This window comes from Saccostrea echinata, unplaced genomic scaffold (assembly GCF_033153115.1).
Source record: "Saccostrea echinata isolate AGI-Se365-2 ecotype Australia unplaced genomic scaffold, CSIRO_AGI_Sech_v1 ptg000016l, whole genome shotgun sequence".
Classification (NCBI taxonomy): Eukaryota; Metazoa; Mollusca; class Bivalvia; order Ostreida; family Ostreidae; genus Saccostrea; species Saccostrea echinata.
Window position 1 is genome coordinate 8281031 of NW_026889765.1, and position 12290 is coordinate 8293320.

The 12290-nt window shown below is 32.9% G+C and overlaps 1 protein-coding gene across 1 annotated transcript in view; it reads left to right on the forward strand.

Moving 5' to 3' along the window:
* LOC133188391 (receptor-type tyrosine-protein phosphatase epsilon-like) overlaps nt 1–12290 on the forward strand; it is a 334222-nt gene that overhangs the window by 279903 nt on the left and 42029 nt on the right. The window lies entirely within an intron of this gene.

The following is a 12290-nucleotide window of genomic DNA, read 5'->3' on the forward strand; positions in this document are numbered from 1 at the left end:
TATTTTTTTTTTTATTTTTGAATTTGAAAACGTCATAGTTCTTTGGTACGTTGCATTAAGAGTACATGTTCAATGAATGTAATTTGCTGCCACCTGAATGCTGAAAATCAGTAAAATAGCTTTACAAGAGAGAGAGAACACTGTATATTATTTGAAATTAAAATCGATACAACCGGCCCATAGAAAACAATTCAAGTACGGAGAGGGGGGGGGGGGCTCATCGAAATAAAACAATAAAAAAAAACATACAAACAAACAAACAAACATCGGGCGTTATTATCTTAATTTCATCTACTTAATCATGCGAGTTTACAGTTATTGAATTCTTGTTTTGTTTGTTTTCTTTCTTGTATTTATTTATTTTTAAACATTTAGAATTTTGTTTGTTAACATGCCGCTCCAGTATGTACATGTATGTAATAGAGCGGGGGGGGGGGGGGGGGGGGGGCGGAATCATGAACCAGTAAGGAACACAAACTATTCAAGTGATCAATTACATGTATTTGAAAACAACTTAAAAAAAAATAATATATTCTTATCAGTGGACCAGTTATTAGTTTTTGTTTGTTTGTTTTGGTTTTTTGATTGTTGTTGTTGTTGTTTTTTTATAAGTCTTCCGTTAAACTCGCCTAATAATACAATGATTAATAGTTACACTGTATGAGAATTTTTAGTGATTATCACGACCTACATATACATGTAATGGACGACAACCTAGCTTAAATATAAACTGCTAAATATGAAAATTTACGTGTACAGTATGTCACAGCTATTTTATAGATAAGATCGTAATTCAGTTATTTGTCTTTCAAACATTTAAATTACGATTTAGCAATTGCAATTACAATTGCAAGTTCCAACTTATTTTAAAACGCATGAATAATATAAACAAATGAATATGAAAGCTTTTTTTTATTAAGATACTCTTTTCAATTTCACTCCATCCGATACATCGAAAATACATTTAACACCTTTTTTTTCTTTCGAGATATACTTAGCTTGTAAGTTAAGAAAAATAAAAGTGATAATTCTACGTCGAATGTACGGTCTAATTCTTGAAAAATTATCAACGTTCTCCATATTGTCACTTACATATACGTTTCGATCGCCATAAAAACAGTAATGATCGATATCCCCTACTATATTTGGAATATACAAGGGGCGGGGCTTACTGGCGGCAAGATTAAAGCGGGGTCCGCTTCACGCATGAGTGCGTAAAGCGAACCCGGAAAGCGAACGCCGGGTTCGCTCTGGGTGCGCTTCGGGTTCGCTCTGCGTTCGCTCGGGGTCAGCTCTGGGTCCCAGAGCTGACCCCGAGCGAACGCAGAGCGAACCCGAAGCGCACCCAGAGCGGTCCCAAATTTTCTGAAAGCGAACCCGCAGTGGACCCCGAGCGAACCCAGGAAGCGAACCCGGGGTGCGCTTTGGGTTCGGTCTGGTGTTAGGTTGTGTCCGGTCGGTACTGTACGGTCTCATCCGAAGGACCGGTCTCCACGTCCCACAGTGGAATTCGAACCCCCGACGTAAGGATCAACTCCTTACTCCTCGAATCAAGAGCGAACGCTCTAGCTACTGCGCCACGCGGGCGACTACTTGGAATTTGAAAACACATCTAAAAATTGTTGCATTGAGGAAAATTAATAGTTTTGATCCTTTATTAATTTCACAATAATAATTTTATTATTTTTCTGATTGAATGAGATTTCATTATATATTCTAAATAATGATTAATCATATATACTTCTCAGAAAATGTTTTCATGTAAATATTTGAAAATTACATTTTTTTAATCCCCTGAAAGTATTAAAAATTTGATTTCCTTGTTGGATATAATGTCAAAATATACTGTAATCATCTTTCTAATTGTAGAAGCTGCAATCAATTAAAAAGTTATATAACGTTGATGATAAAAAAGAGGGAGCAAAACAGAAGGAGCTAAATATGACAAGGAATATACTACCAGGTAAGTTCAGATACAACCTGAAAGCAAACGATCTATTCTTCTTCACACATATTTCGCCTTTCTACGACAAGAAACACCCTCGTTTTAAGTAATATAATTCTGACTGCTTATTTTCAAGAAATGGGAGAATTTTTCCCAGCATGTATCTTACTTTTTTATATTTGCCTTCTATACGAATATTTCGTAGAAGTTCAATGATTTGAAAGTTTGACTAAATGAATATCTTCTTAAATATAACAATAGAAAGACACGATCAAATATCACACACTGTCATTTATTGTTTAATGATTCCTAGAGTGGGAGAGTAAGTAGCAAATCCGAGTTGAAACTTTGAAATGGTGAGCTAAATCTCTATCCAAAAGATTTTTATTGTTATTTATCATGTCTTTATTTCAGTGGATAAATATCGGGTAATACCTACGTCAACTGTACAGGGAAGGAGCAACTACTACAATGCAGTGTTTTTGTCAGTGAGTGATACTAATCTAGATAATAATGTACCTTTTAATCACCAGAATCAACTACATGTACGTACTTTTAATGATCATTTTATCAAAATTCCAAACTCTGATTTTGTTGAACTACAATATCCAGTTTATGGGTTGATGTTTTTTCAGATATTTGTCTGTTTGCTTTAACATTTTTTTTTGTAAATTCTCTGCTTTGATCTGTTGTATATGGCTAGTTCTTTAGATTTAAGGAAACTCTAAACACTGTTTACTGGAGAGTTGTAATTTCAAGGTAGTTGTATGCAGTTAGAGTGATCTTCCCATTCATGTAAAATGGAATAAATGGAAATCTACAGTAAATGACACAATTTAGTAAAAGTATATCAACCAAGTTAATGTACATGTAACCGAAAATATTATATGCATGTATGTATTTTCCAAATGTGAGTAACCAGAAGTGGTTTATGTTCACTACTACATTATTGTCTTTAAAACATCCTGGTAAAATATATATGGCATTTATTTTTTCTGAAAATGAACGAGATAAACCCAATGTATTCACATTCTATAACATGATTTTCTCAACGTTTGAAACTAATTTTTCATTACTGTTTAGAAGTTCCTTAATATACAAGTTACTAAGGATGAGATCTTTCATTTTTTTTTGGGGGGGGGGGGGGGGCATTCGCACTGACCTTTGATTTTGAATTTTCTGATTGAAATGATTATTGAGATGATTGTAAAACTATGTTTGAATGAATTATGATGATCCATAATTCTATTCAAACTAACCTATTATACTTTGTTGTGTATTTTAATTGTTTGTGGATTCTGTATCACAATTTAGCTTTATTTTACAAGAAAAAAATAAATAAACAGATGAATAAATAAATAAATCTGCCATACGTAAATATACAGAATGAGCTCTCTAAATGTCCACTACAGTACCTTGGATTTTGAGTATATTTTACAACTTTGAACTGGTCAATAATTTCAATGAGCATATTTTCTTATTTAACTCTTTAATTTAAAAACATACAGATATATATATATATATATATATATATATATTTACATTTCCAATGTCTTTGTCCGAGATAAAATTACAAATTGTAAAAATACTTTATTTCTACATAAATCTACTGGTTCATCGATAGGCGCGGTTAAAAAAAAATCACGTGAGGGGCGGGACAAATAGAGACAGAAGCGGGGCTATTAGCACGTGAATTTGCAGAATCAGGAGCATGTAAATATAAGGAATAACTGTCAATTTTTTTGGATTCATGACGATGATCAATCGATTGGCTTGCGTGATAATCTTATGCATAAACGCCTTCGGCGTTTATGCAAATTATCACGCAAGCCACTCAATTGATCACATCATGAATCCAAAAAATTAGACAGTTATTCCTTAATATATATATATATATATATATATATATATATATATATATATATATATATATATATATATATATATATATATATATATATATATATATATATATATAATGCATATTTTACAACAACTCTTAACTAACATAAATGCCCTAAGTAAAGAAATATTAACATAGAAAGCACAATGAAATTTCGTTATATATATATATATATATATATATATATATATATATATATATATATATATATATATGTACAAGACTGACCACAAAAAATGATGGCATCAGAAAAATATTAAGCAAGTCTTTTGGGATTTTTGCTGCATTAATATACACATACAATTCAATATACAACTTTTTTCCCTTTAGACCGTTAAAGTTTTTAAAATTTTTTCTCACTCTTTTGTTAAAGACATTTACAGATAAGGACATGCTTATAGCCGGCCAGTATCCCCTGTCCGGTAATTCCGTAGACCTGATCCGTCTTCTGCTTGATCATGAATCCAGTATTGTGGTGTTTGTAAATCCTCTCTCAGATGTTCCATCGGTAAGATTAATATAAACTGTTATAAAACTGTCTCGGATTTTATGATATTTTAATGATCATCTAAACATAAAACAGAATTCTTCTTAATTATTTTTATATGAAATATACGGAGATAATGAACAGTATTCAAGCTCAGTAGTCCATTCAAACAATGCAAATCAATAGCAGAGCAAACACAGACCTCTAAAACATCAGAGGTGGGATCAGGTGCCATGGAATGTGTTTATTCCAACTTAAACCAGCTTAATTTTCGATATATTCTTAAATTATACATTCATTCACCACTTCAAAAGAAGCATTTCTTTGATACTTATATGTTTCTAAGCATTGCAAAATTGACGAGGTTGGATTTGCAATGTACATTCAGGATTGTTTAAAGTGTTCAGAGAAAAACATTTCCATTATACAGAATGATTTGCTCTCTGTTAAATTTTGAAAGGAAACCCTTTAATTTTATCTTTAGATATCTTGAACTTGAATTGAGAAATGCTCTTATTTTTTTAATAGTCAAGTGAATTTACCGAGAAGACAACTGCCTTGCATCCATACAAAATAAACAAAGAGGAGACGTCAAATGTTACCAAGGCAATTCGAAAGCATGTTCTGAAAATTCATAACTCAGATGTAAGTCTGAATAAAAAAAATATGATTTAATATCTAAATCACTATCCTCAAAAAATGTCATAAGTAATATTTAATTCTCTCTCTAGCAAGATTCCTGGCATATAATTCATATCTTTGAAATAATCTCCTGGAGAATCAATGAATCTTTGCTATCTGACCTCAGCACCATACCAGACGTGATTAGAAATATTCAGATGGAGGTTTCCAGTCAGTCTATCAAGAAACCCATCACTATTTTGTCCAAGTAAATCATCCACTAACCTTAAATTAATTATTAATGATTAAATTAATTTTTCACCTAATTTTGTCATAATTGAGCATTTTTGTACCTAGGACGATTTTTAGATTATTATTTTTAACTTTGGTATAACAACATCCTAGAAAAATTAAAATTTAAACTTTACTTAGGATAGAGTATGGTACCATGATTTCTTGTTTCGTAGAGTTTAAATTTTGAAATTGGACATTTGGCTAAAAGAACTGAATGACAATGGACCTATAGTATAGTTATCTTCATTATTATATAGACACGAGTTTGTATTTACTATTTAAATTTTCATGCCAAAATGTTTCGATGCTCAAGTAAATTTATTCTGAGCATAGAAACCTTACAGAAAAATCTTTCAGATCCAATCCTGTTTCAGCTTACGTTGTATGACAGTCAAGTTTATAAATTAAATTTGAATTTTTCGTAAAAGATCTTCTATTTTTTCAGGATTTTTTTTTTTTGTTTAGAAAATCGAATTTCTAGAATATGTTAAAAAACCTATCCAAATCACTTTTATGTCTACCAATGATAAAGTCTTGAATAAAAAAATATTACAAATAAAAGTTTCAGTTAATGATTGTTTTTTAGACTTTGCTTGAAATGCTGATATTTTTGTCTGACGATGTTTGCTTGTGATTAAGTCTTGTCTAAATTTGACTTCATGTTTATTCTTATAATCTGTTTATAGCTCTTTTTTCCGAAACTTTCTTCTTGTATTGTAAGTTTTATTAAACCACAATAGAGATGGAGCAACAGGTTGCGGGGTGTTTTGTGGTGTTTATAATGCTGTTCAGCAGCTTCAACAGGACGATGAGATAGATTTGTTCACAATAGTTAGGCAGCTTCAAATACGGCGACCCGAAATGCTTTCCACCTTGGTAAGTTCTGTACTGTATATCTTTGTACTATTGGAAATTAAAACAATTACAACAAAAATACCATGGAAGCTTTTACGACTTATATTATACTTTACCTCCCTAAGGTAAAATTTCGTTGTTTTATTTTAATTTCTTTTTTTTTTTCTTAATTGAATTTAATTGTTTATCATAAATAAGAATATGGTGCTTGTCTCTCATACGATATATTTTGCTTAAGGCATAAAAATTCTGCAGATAAAGGATTATCCTCAGGATTTCTTAAACAGAAGTTCGAAGATAGGAAATGTTTGGTGATTAAAAGAAAATTCTTAAAAATATCTACTCCAAAAAGTCAAAGATTATTTATTTTAATTATCACAATATGCATAGTGTGTTTCAGTTTACTGAAATCAAGGTTCGATAAGTGAGGATAAAAGAAAGGAAGAAGTTTAAAGCTTAAAAACTTGAGTATTATGCTAGCTCCTTTTCATGCAATCGTCTCTTTCAGAACAGCAAAGCAAAAGTTAGCCAAAGTAATATGTAGATAACCACTACAAGCAGTAATATTTTTTGCCCAATCGTATGTCGGGTGTAAAGATGAATGATGACCCCCGTAGGAAAATGACCGGAGGTCATCTACAAATGATCCCCTAGCCGTAGAAAAATGTAATTTTTTGTCGAAAAAAATCTCTAGGGGTTAGATTTTCACTTGTTTGACCTATAAGAAATTGACCCCCATGGAAAAATAACCCACATGCAAACAGAGTGATACAAAGTTAAAAAAAAGTGGATTGATGCTAAGATTTGGATCTCTACAAGTAATTCTATTGCGATTTTCTAATTAACACTAGCCAAACAACCAATTAAAATTTATCTGCACAGGCACAAAACTGCCATTACATTATCATAAATATGCATGGATATCTTTTGTATGAAATAAGAAGGTAACGAATAGTATTCAATCTATAAAGTCCAATGAAACGATACAAAATTGGAGCAGAGCAAATACGGACCTCAAAATTTAGAGGTGGGATCAGGTGCCATGGAGGAGTGAGCATCCCCTGCCGACCGGTTACAACCGCCGTGTGCTCCTTGTCAGGATCGGGGGGAAAACCGGAAATATCCTTAGACAGTTCAGTGTATAAATAATGGCCTAACAATTAATATGAAAAACGTCAGTCAGGATTTGACTCAATGATAGATTGTATGTGCTGACAAGGTCATTGTATCGACCATAAAACTTTCGAAATGATTACTTCAAACGAGAATGTTGATATCCTTGTTTCATCAACTTATCGAACGTATCGAATCAACTGAGAGACATATGCAGGTGATAAGGGTATATAGCTACATCAGTAATGGAAGATGTCGATTGAAAAGTTGAAGTCATCACGTTTATCATAAAGCTTTGTTGTTAGGTTACCATTAAAAACTTTAATGGCATCTTTTTCTAGAAAAATATCTAGATATGATACAGATATGTCAGACTGTGTGGTATATTTTATTTCAAGCCCACTGGGGTATATCAAGCCGACATATGAATGAAAGTAACTATTGTTAATTGATAATACGTCGTCGATATATCGAAATGTCAAGTTGAAGGCCACAGCAAGTGTTTTCTTTTTCATGTAGAAGTTTTTGAATAAATTCAATAAAGAATACAAAAATAAATCTGCTTATAATGGTGTGCAATTGGTACCCATGGGAATCCCAATAGATTGTTAGAAGACCTGATCTTCAAAAACTACATTGATATTATCAATCAGAAACTCAAGCATCTTTTAATATCAACTTCAGAGTACCTGTGTGTACAATCAGAATGCTTTTTAACAAAATAATTTTGCAAATGACCAATGACAAGGTCAATATATTTACGAGTTCCATTTTTATTGATAAATCAGCTCTATGATATCAAAAAGCCTGGACTTCAATTTATCGAGGGGAATTGTGGTATGAAGTGTTGAAAAGTCGTACATGTACGATTAGATGTTATTTACTTTAGTAAACTTTTTGTAATTTCAAGCTTTCTAAAAGTTCTTTGGAGTTTTAAAGTATCCACATCTGATTTACACCACTTCTCGAATATATTGTTGTACAGTAATCCTGAAGTTTCTCCTACATTACAGTAAATATTTTAGTGAGGAGTAAAGAAAGAGGCTTGGTAGAACATTTACTGGAACCCGCTATGTAACTTTCTTTGTAAGGATTTTTATGTTGTTTAGAAATCCAGTAAAGATATGGTAATTCAAAATCATTTTGATTGTTGGGAATATTGAAAATATCTTAAACGGACATATGATTTTGAAGAATTCCTCCTTAGAAAGGGAGCTATCTTTCTTGGATAGGGAGCTATGGGTGTAAGTTGGATTTCCACCTGCAGAATTAAATCCTAGTTCCTCTAAAATACAATTCAAATAACGAGCCTTACAAACAAAGACTATGTTGTTTCAAGCTTTGTTAGCCGGGACCAGTACATACTGATCGTGTGATCTATCTAATTCCTTTTTCACATCTGAATTATTAAAGGCAGAAGGATAAATATCTTTCATACAGCCCCTCTTTCTCTTAATGCGAGATTTCAACATCCATCTGATGCTCTTAATCAATTCTGACAAAATATCAAGGTCTTCTTTTTCGTGTTTGGCCCATCGCCTGGCAAAATCCTCAACATAATTCATAATATATATAAAATTATGAGGCCGGTTGAAAGAATGGAGTTCCCTAAATTTTGGCCCTTTTAAAATAAAGAACTTAAGGTCTTCATTATTAACTATGTTTACATCACCAGTAATGACATGTTCAGCAGGACTATAGTTGTAGGGTGAAGAAGAACATGAACACGTAGGAGGATTATGTATCAGATGTTCAATATCTAGGCATTGTGGAGTTTTTTTGTAATTAAAAAGTTTGGAAGCAATAGTCGATGTACATTTATGAGAAATACAAGATGTTGACCTCAGCTTGAATTAGGTGTATGAGACACTACATTGGCATTTATTGCTATTTAGTGATATCACCTATTCTAATAGGTGATATTGCCTGTTTGAAAAGTGATATCACAAATATTCAAATTGATTTTCAAATTGAATAGGTTATATCTATGAGGGGGTGTGACGGTACATATTGTCGTCGGCGACAATATGTACCTACCCTCACTGCACATATTGTCACCCATTGGTACATATTGTCGCCGACTGAAAAGTTATACATGTACATATTGTCGCTGGCGACATTATGTGCCTCACTCTCACTGTACATATTGTCGCCCCATAAATATTGTTGTTGTTTAAACATTTCTTTTTCACGTTTTTTTTTTTTTTTTTTTTTTTTTTTTTTTTTAGTTTTGTAGTTTTGTGAATGCAATTGGTGTGTGAATCACACTGACGTGCTTTGTATGCTATTTAATGCAGCGTGATTGTGACAGTACATTTTGTCGCCCTGTTCATATTGTCGCCGGCGACAATGTGAACCTACATGTACACTCACTGCGCATATTGTCGTCCATCAGAACATGTCGCAAGACATATAAAAATATGATTGATCAATGCTTAAAGGCAGAGATTTTTTACCGGGTGGTAAATTCCAGGTGAGGGAGGGGCTAATTTTGTACAGTTGTGAATGCCTTGAGGGCTAGCAGTCTACCTGTGGTTGTTTGTCTCCTAATCCTTATACACAGGAAGTGATTTAATACACAGTAGAGTACCCAAGAAGTCAAACTTTATATGTGTTGGGATTTTGAGATGACTTTAAATTAGAAATAAAAAAAGTTGTTAATAAAGTTTAATCTCAATGATTTTTTGGTAATTTTTAATTGTATGTGTGTTTAATAAGCATCCCCACCCATTAAAAAATTGTTATTCGAAGTATTTGTTGAGCTTTGAAAAAAAGTTATACCAAATTTTGATATATTTTATTATCATCAAGGATTATAATTATTTCAAATACTGAAGGGTTGTATGTATATGTTAACATATGTTACGACCTAACACTAGAACCCCTGACCCAGGGGCCATGAAATTTACAATTTTCGAAGAAGCACCCCTCCACATCGTAACTATGTACTTAGTTCATCGGCTTAATACCCAGGAGCAGAGGAGAAGATTTTCAATGAATTGGTACATGTTAACTATATAACCAATACAGCCCCACCCTAATACCAGAACCCCTGACCCAGGGGCCATGAAATTCACAATTTTGGAAGAGGTCATCATAACTATGCATTTAATTTGTTTGCATACTCCAAAGGAGTAGAGGAGAAGATTTTAAAGAGATAATGCATTTTAGCTATATATTCAACAGAGCCCCACCCTAGCACCAGAATCCCTGACCCTGAGGCCATGAATTTCAAAATTTTGGTAGAAAGCTCAATCCTTATTACAAATCAGACCAACAATTTGACTGCTTGATGTCTAGGCGTAAAGAAGAAGATTTTAAAAAATTGCATTAATTCTAGTGGTTTTGGGCCCACCCCTAAGGCCCCGGGGTGGGGAGGGTGCAGGGACCATGAAATTCACAATGTTTGTTCCCCTTCACCCAAAGATGCTATATGCTAAAACTGGTTAAAATTGGTTGAGCGGTTTCTGAGAAGAAGCTAAAAATGTTCAAATGTTAACGCACATCCCACGACGAGGGTCAAAAAAGCAATAGGTCACCTGATTTTACTCCAGTGACCTAATAAAGCTTAAAATGATTTCCAAATAATTATTACTACTGAACAAAAAAACTAATACATGTATTCAATCTCCAAGTATATAGTACATGAAAAAAAGAAGAAGAATAGGCTGATTTTTTAGACATCTCAAGAATTACGGTATCTTTGACATATCATATTAGTGAAGTACATCAATCCTGGACACAATTTTCTGACCTTCAGTATTGCAAATAATGCTGTCTCTCTCCCTCCGTGCGTGTGTGTGTGTTTGTCAATCTCTTTTTCTTTCTCAAGTAAATATTCGTCAAAACAATATATCGACGACAATATATGCCGACCTTGACTGCACATATTGTCGCCGACGACAATATGTGCTGGTACTGGACTGTACATTTTGTCGTCCATTATGCAGGAGGAAAATAAGGCTCGTCTCGGTACATATTGTCGCCGGGGACAATATGTACCGATGGACGTTAATATGTGCCGTGAGGCTAGGTACATATTGTCGCCGACGACAATATATACAAAACGACAATGTGTACCGTCACAACGGGCGTTTTGGTATTTACTGCCATAAAATGATATCACCTATTTAAATATGTGATATCAGCTTTTCCATTTGGTAATATCACTTATTGGAAATGAATTGATGATGTCACCTATTTGAGTTGAATAAGTTGTATTACCTTTTTGTTTTGAATTGGAGATATCTCCAATTTGAATTGGTGTTTTCATCTAATTGCATTTCTTATAACATTATAAATGAATGCTCCCTCCCTCAAGACAATGTAGCTTCAATGCAAAGTAAAGCATGAACTTTAAAAAGTCTTTCAAAGAGCAATTTTATTTCCTTTGCAGTATTTCAAAGTTGATGAAATTGATTTCATTACTTTTGCACAAACTTTTTTAAAAAGATAAAAAAGTTTTTATGGACTTTCTGTACTTTATTTGAGCCATAACCTCTACTATTTCGGCATTGCATTGATCAAATAAACTGTAGACTCTCTGTAAGATTATTATGTGGCACAAAGAGAATGGGGAGACACTGTCCTAAGTAACAATGTGTATGTACACAAAAAGACTCTAAAACAACCTGATTTGCATATGAAAAACTAGATTTCTATTGACCCTAAACAATGTCGGACTGCCATTTCCCCTGTGTTATTTTAGTCGAAGACATTTTAAACACCATCTGTTTTCAATCCCTGTGAAGTTATATTTATTACACTTGCAGTCAGTTTTGTTTGCTCTATTTATTGATATTTTCTCTCTGTTATGATTTTCTGTTTGAAAAGAGACTGAACTTTGTACTTCCTGTATAGAGTAAATGTCTTGGGAGCAGTTTTTATTTCAAACTTAATTTGAATAGGTGATATCACCTATTCAAATAGGGGATATCATCAATTCAAAAGCTGAGTAGATGATATCACGTATTTGAATAGGTGATATCACCTATTCGAATAGATGATATCATTAAATGGCGATAAATACCATAAATAAATACGGCCCCTTGTACTATTGCTCCATATAGAAT